Consider the following 7,216-nt stretch of genomic DNA (forward strand, 5'->3'; position numbering starts at 1 on the left):
TTCACTTTGTTGCATTAGGTACACCCCATTTTGATCAGACTATGTTGTCACTGTGCTTTCTAGTATATTGAATGGGAAATATGGAGGTTGGTTTGTTTGTTTAAACAGGGATGGTGCATCAGGCATTCATTCCTTCAACTCATCTGTTGGGTAAAATATTTAAAATCAGCAATGCAACCACACACCATTCACTATCAACTTCCAATTCTTTGCTCATTAGGAAGCATGGAGTGTCACAGTGCTCTAGAAATATCTGCTCCACCTTGGTTCATCACCCAGTTCTATAAACATTTGCTGAGAGCACTTATTACCATTCTAAAACACATTTACATAAATATTTTGACATTCCTGAATTTAGGACACATCTTCAAACTGATGGCAGGTCATAGTATAATTGTCAAATTTTTTCTTGGTAATTCATGAAGTAATGGTATGTCTTATAATCAATGGAGCTTTAGATTCGATGAAATATGGTATGTGCTAGGCTGAGGACATAAGGATAAAAGAATTTTTGAATAAGACAGGCCTCTGACCCCGAGGACCTTACATGTACAACTAACTAAAACAATGTGGTAAGAACTATACTAGCAATGCTAATATAAAGTGCTATGGGAGCATAAAGGAGGATCAATTAATTCTGCCTTTGGGGCTGGGAACAACTTCATAAAGGAAGTGACATTTGAGCTGGGCCTTGAAGGATAAGAAGCATTTTTTTTCTGGGAAAGCATGGGGGTTAGGGAGGGGACATTTCTAGAATGTGAATGTGGAAGATCTATTTGACTTTAAAGAGGACTCTTAACAACAGTGATTAAAGTACTGGGATGTTAGGTGTTATTGATTTTTATATTTTTCACATTTGGGAGTATATGTTTTAATAAGCAATAATTTTTTTCTTTTTTCCTGTCTATTGTATTTTAAAGTTGTGGGGTTCAACTCAGGATTAGGTACATAAGTGGTCTATGTACAGGTGAAGTCTAAACCTCCCACTGGTCCTCACTTTCTCGGGTTTAGGATCAGGTACACTTAGTGATATTATGTCTCATTTGAGTTTCTATTCTAAAAGCTACTGTGAATTCTAACTTTTTTGCTCATTTGCATATAGTCTGGAGAATGACATTCTCATGCATGGCATAAAAGATCAGGTTCCAGATAACAAACCGCAGAAAACAATTTTGCTGGTACTACTGTATTTTTGATGCCATCATTTTTGTTTTGAAAACAAAAGACCTAAAAGAGTTCAGTCATAAAAACTCAGCCAAGTCCTCTGTAAGTGGTCTGGTTTCAAAGAGATGTATGATAGAGGAAATACCACAGTCACTCTTCTCTTCAAAGTAGCTGATAGCATAGAGATTAAGTGCACAAACTTTGGTTATCCATTTACTAGCTGTGTGACCCCGGGAAAGTTGTGTTATTTTCTGTAGCTCAGTTTCCTCATCTTGTAAGGTGGGATTAATACATAGTGTTGCTGAGAGGATAAGATGAGATCACATATAGTCAACAGATGTCACCTTTGTCGTTATCATTATTGTTATTACCTGACAAGGAGAAATGACCAAGTCTACCTGTCTCCTTTCAGCTATTACTCTTACCAAGTTCTTTATACTTACCGTATTCTCTGGTGAGAATATGATGAACTCTTTCATAAGTGTATCAATGATGGGTGTACATGTTTGGGAAGGTAGAACAAGTTGCAGGGAGGACATTTTGATTTAATCAGTATATGAATCCTCAAGCCAAAGTAATGAATTGGTCGTGATGGCTTTTTTGGCCTCAGGAAGGATCCTGTAAAGGGAATTTCTTGGGTCGGAGCCTACCAGCCTCCTCCAATCAGGTCTGTGTAAAGTTGGCCCCTGGCCCTGGCAGGCAGAGAACCAGAATGGGGGAGAAAGCCCAGCTCTAGTGCTCCAGTGGGGAAAAAAAAACACATCTAGGAGAACAGAATGGAGACAAGAGAGGCTATTATAGTATTTTCCATTTCCCCTTGGCACAGGGAGCTGTGCAGCTGGGGACCCACTACTACAGCTGCTTAGATAAGAATAAGTCATTGTCTTGTCTTTTGTATTCATAAGACACTGACACTATAGTTATCTACGTATTTTAGGTGTGCCCTCCTTTCCATACTGAGTATCAAGGTGGTGTCTACCCTGTTTAGTGGTCAGAGTTACTATTCATAGTCTCTCTCTCTCTCTCTCCCCCCCTCCCCCTCTCAATGACACCCAGGCTTTTGATGATTGCGACGTTTCACTGGACTCTGGATTCCCAAGAGACTAGGCTTATATCAGTTTCTCTGAGGGTGTGTTCTGGGGTATTCTTGAAGCACTTTTTTTTTTGAGTTGGAGTCTCACTCTGTCGCCCAGACTGGAGTGCAGTGGCACGCTCCCAGTCACCGCAGCCTCGACCTGCTGGGCTCCGGCGATCCTTCCACCTCAGCCTTCCAAGTAGATGGAACTACAGGTGTGCGCTACCACGCCCGGCTAATTTTTTTGATTGTATTGTAGAGATGAGGTCTCGCCAAGTTGCCCAGGTGGGTCTTGAACCCTCGGGCTCAGGCAATCCACTCACCTCAGCCTCCCAAAGTGCTGGGATTACAGGCTGAGCCACCGAGCCCAGCTGAAGCACTTCTTTTACCTTTCAGCCCTTACCTATTGACTTCACGGCAGGTTTTGTCATGCATATTTCAGGCCACGACAGCCAATGTACCTAAGAGATTCTCCATATGTCACTAGCACCCTACCTGCATTTGGACTATTGGTTAGAGTCCAGTTGCAAAACTTTATTATGTGTCACACATTGTCTTGTATACTATGCACAAAAATCCTTGATTGCCACTCATTTTACAGATGGGGAAACTGAGGCTCAGAGATATTAAATGACTTAGTCAATATCACACAGCTAGTAAGTGGTGGATCTGGGATTCAAATTCAGCCTGTCCAACTCCATTATGATGCTTGCGCCATTGTGTCAGGCCACCTTTTGTACTAAAATTAATAAACCAAAGATTCAATCACCATGGAGACAGTTTAACCTTCCCAAAGCCAAACTGGTTTGATACTGCAACCTGGACTCAACTTGAATCAGTTATCTTATAAATGATTGGGATGAGCAGTGAAGATACATATTATTGAAAAAGACTATAAAGTGTATGTGTCTTCTGAAGGTGGGTTAGTATGTCTACATGAAGGACACAATATCTTCTTCCTATAACAATGAAATGAAATGAACACATAAGTGTAACACAAACAAAAACAATGGAAATATGAAGCCTAATTGACAACTCTCTAAATAAAGAAAGCTCCAGCCCTGATGGAATCAAATTAATAAACAACTAGGATTCTTTGAAGAACACTCATTGTAGCTTTGGGGTCTACTTTTTTATGATTCAAAATTATTTCTCATATTTCATCCAATATTCATTTTTCCTTGGATTATTTGCTTCCTAAAGTGTTTTCATTGAAAACAAACTTGTTTTTGAAAGAAAGAAAGAAATGCTGTGAAGCCCCCCTTGCTGCTTAGAAAGTATTAATTATACTTGATTATTTATGTGTTCTCCTCTCATTCTTCCCTTGACTCCCTGGTGAGTTTCTCAGAGTTACAATAAGGGAATCATATTCTACTAACTCATAACTGAAATGGTCCTTGAAAAAAGTTCAGGATCTTTTCAGTAAAATATCTTCAATAACAAGACAAAATGTTTTCTTTCAAATTTACAAATGTATTCAAGGTTGTACAAAACAACATCTTCCCTTCCTATAATGAAGTAGAAGAAAATCTGGAGAGTTGCTCTTGGTATTCATAAACGTGGGTTGTCAGTGGAGAACCCGGAGGACATTTCTGATTTTGAGGTAATCAACCTTTTAAAATGCATAATATACTTTTATGTGGATTTAATGAGTACAAAAACATATTTGCATGTAGCATAAGGACTTTCCCCCCATAAAACATGAGTTGTCTGAAATCTTTTCCTTTGAGTATATATTAAGGCATGTTTATAAATAAACTGCTGAGAGCAAAGGGGCTCTAGTTTCAATGTTTGTGTCAGGGGAGAGTGGTGTACTAGAAAAAGCAGGAGATGTGGAGTTTGCCCAGTTGGGTCCACTGGTAGAAGACACAGAGATGGAGTTTGGGGTACTGGATGTTTATTAGGGATCAACACCTTTGAAGGAAAGGGACAGAAAAAGCAGGATTGGGCAGACAGAGAAGTTGAATTGCCATGCAAGCTTGACAAAGCCTCAGTAACTCCAGCAGGGAGCTCTGGAGTATTATTGTCCACCAGAGTGCCTCAAATTGGATGAAAATTCCTGGGCCTTTATACTCTTGCCTCACTCAGTCACCAAATGTATGCTGCCTCTGGAAGGATATAAACTGTGGCTGAATGACTCCCTGACCCTGAAGGAACTGACAGCTTGGGATTGTCTGCTGACCTCACTCCCCATCATCGGGCAGCAGATCCTTCCTTGAGGTAGACCTTGGTGGTGCATTTTTGTGTATATCACAGTTTCCTTCTGAATTCCTTCATCAAGCCTCTTTCCCAGAGGATAAACTTAGAAGAGTGATATTAGTGGGATGAACTACTGCCCCCACTACTGCAGTTGGTCTGGGGCTGCAATTGAAACTCAGCACCTGCCTCTTTCACTATCCATTCTGGGTCACTCTTACCCATAGCTACTGTTTTCTGGTGACCTTGATGGCTTCCTGGCTGACCTGACCTAGACTCTCATTTCTGAGGGGCAGAGCTGTCTAGTCATTATGCCCTTTTCAGGCTGGGACTGCTGTACCCGTCCACTTATAATCACAATTTGGCAAGGGAGTACTAAGATGTGACCAGGTGGCACACAGATTTCCACATATATTTCTCCCTACCCCCATCGTGAAGCAGCAGCCCTGCCTCCTCCTGATAACCAGGATGAATTATTACTCTCACCTTCTTCTGGCCTGCTGATCTCTGGACAAAAGGAACCCAAAGTGCCCAGGCCTAGCCATAGCTTATAATTCAATAGGACAATTGTTGTGCTACTGTGAGTAGATGTGTCCCCTTTGGAGACCAGGTCCTCTAGCCCTGTAATGCATAGGGGAGAAAAGATTTCTTTCCTCACCCATTGCTAGGCTCATGACTGAGGCTCCTATTAAAAATTACAGATTGCCCTTTCTCTGTGGAATCACCATGGCAGCTGGGAGCCTGTACACATACCCTGAAATCTGAAGGGCCTTCAAGGCCCCCATTGCTGCTCAGTACAGCGGGCTTCAGATCTGTGTGCTCTCTGCACCACTCCACTTCCACTTTGGCCAAACCAATCGCACCCCTGAATTTCTCTGCAAATTTCCTGCCAGCAAGTTTCCAGCATATGAGGGTGATGATGGATTCTGTGTGTTTGAAAGCAATGCCATTGCCTACTATGTGAGCAGTGAGGAGCTGCGTGGAAGTACTTCAGAGGCAGGGTTCCAGGTGGTGCAGTGGGTGAGCTTTGCTGATAGTGACATAGTGCCCCCAACCAGTACCTGGGTGTTCCCCACTTTGGGCATCATGCATCACAACAAACAGGCCACCGAAAATGCAAAGGAGGAGGTAAGGTGAATTCTGGGAGTGCTGGATGCTCACTTGAAGATGAGGACTTTTCTGGTAGGCAAACGAGTGACACTGGCTGACATTACAGTTGTCTGCATCCTGTTATGGCTCTATAAGCAGGTCCTGGAGCCTTCTTTCCACCAGGCCTTTCCCAATACCAACCGCTGGTTCCTCACCTGCATTAACTAGCCCCAGTTCCATGCTGTCTTGGGGAAAGTGAAACTTTGTGAGATGGCCCAGTTTGATGCTAAAAAGTTTGCAGACAGCCAGCCTTAAAAGGACACCCCACAAAAAGAAAAGGGTTCACGGGAAGAGAAGCAGAAGATGCAGGCTGAGTGGAAGGAGGAGAAAAAGGCAGCTGCCCCTGCTCCTGAGGAGGCAATAAATGAATGTGAGCAGGCCCTGGCTGCTGAACCCAAGGCCAAAGACCCTTTTGCTCACCTGTCCAAGAGTACCTTTGTGTTGGATGAACTTACCCGCAAGTACTCCAATGAGGACACACTCTCTGTAGTGCTACCATATTTTGGGGAGCACTTTGATAAGGATGACTGATCCCTGTGGTATTCTGAGTACTGCTTTCCTGAAGAGCTCACCCAGACCTCTATGAGTTGCAGCCTCATCACTGGAATGTTCTAGCGATTGGACAAGCTGAGGAAAAATGCCTTTGTCAGTGTCATCCTCTTTGGAACCAATAATAGCAGCTCCATTTCTGGAGTCTGGGTCTTGCAAGGCCAGGAGCTTACCTTTCCACTGAGTCCAGATTGGCAGGTGGACTACAAGTCATACACATGGTGGAAACTGGATCCTGGCAGCGAGGAAGCCCAGACACTCGTGCAAGAGTACTTTTCCTGGGAGGGGGCCTTTTAGCATGTGGGCAAAGCCTTCAATCAGGGCAAGATCTTCAAGTGAACTTCTCTTGCCATCGCCTAGCTGCCTGCACCTGCCATTCAGGGAGATGGAGGTGATTAAAGGATTCTGAACATTGAAAAATAAAATAAAATAAAAATACAGATTAATAAGAGAAAAGCATACAAATTTATATAATATGTTTTATGCGACATGGGAGGCTACAGAAATAAAGACACAAGGAAACAGGGGAAACTGCTTCTGTTGTTTTCTCAAATGCCAACGTATCATATTTGAGGGTAGCATGTCCTGAACCCTACCAAGAGTCACGGGGCACAAAGTTCCTGCATTAGTTGGAATTCAATCAGAAAAACTGGAACCCTGGAAGGATTTTATTTTTATATCTATATCTATATCTCTCTTTCTGTCTGTCTATCTTTCTAGCCATCAGACTCTTGACTTTACTCAATTGTGGAGTGGAACTTGTTAAGCAATCTCTGCAATCTTCACATTTTCTGCTGGAGCTTGAAGTCTACAGGACAGTCAGGAGAGGATGATGAATGGAATGTGGAGAAGAACAAGGACAAACTAGAACCCAGAAGCATGATCTGGAACCCAGGAGGGTGAACCGGGATCTGTATCAGTTTCTCATTATCTCCAACTTGAATGATGTAGGTATCCTGCAGGAAAAGCTGATGTCCTTTGCTCACAGCTACACACCCATCCACCTTATCCCCACCGAACACACACACCTGGCCTTTGTCCAGGAGTCTGAGAACCTAAAGGAAGGTTGGGGGAAAGGTGTTG

The 7,216-nt window shown here is 42.8% G+C and overlaps 1 pseudogene; it reads left to right on the forward strand.

The window, feature by feature from the left end:
• Positions 1 to 5,161: 5,161 nt before the first annotated feature.
• LOC103252283 lies at positions 5,162 to 6,472 on the forward strand (annotated as a pseudogene).
• Positions 6,473 to 7,216: the final 744 nt, after the last annotated feature.

This window comes from Carlito syrichta, unplaced genomic scaffold (assembly GCF_000164805.1).
Source record: "Carlito syrichta isolate Samal-C Ts95f unplaced genomic scaffold, Tarsius_syrichta-2.0.1 Scaffold154232, whole genome shotgun sequence".
In the NCBI taxonomy this organism is placed as follows: domain Eukaryota; kingdom Metazoa; phylum Chordata; class Mammalia; order Primates; family Tarsiidae; genus Carlito; species Carlito syrichta.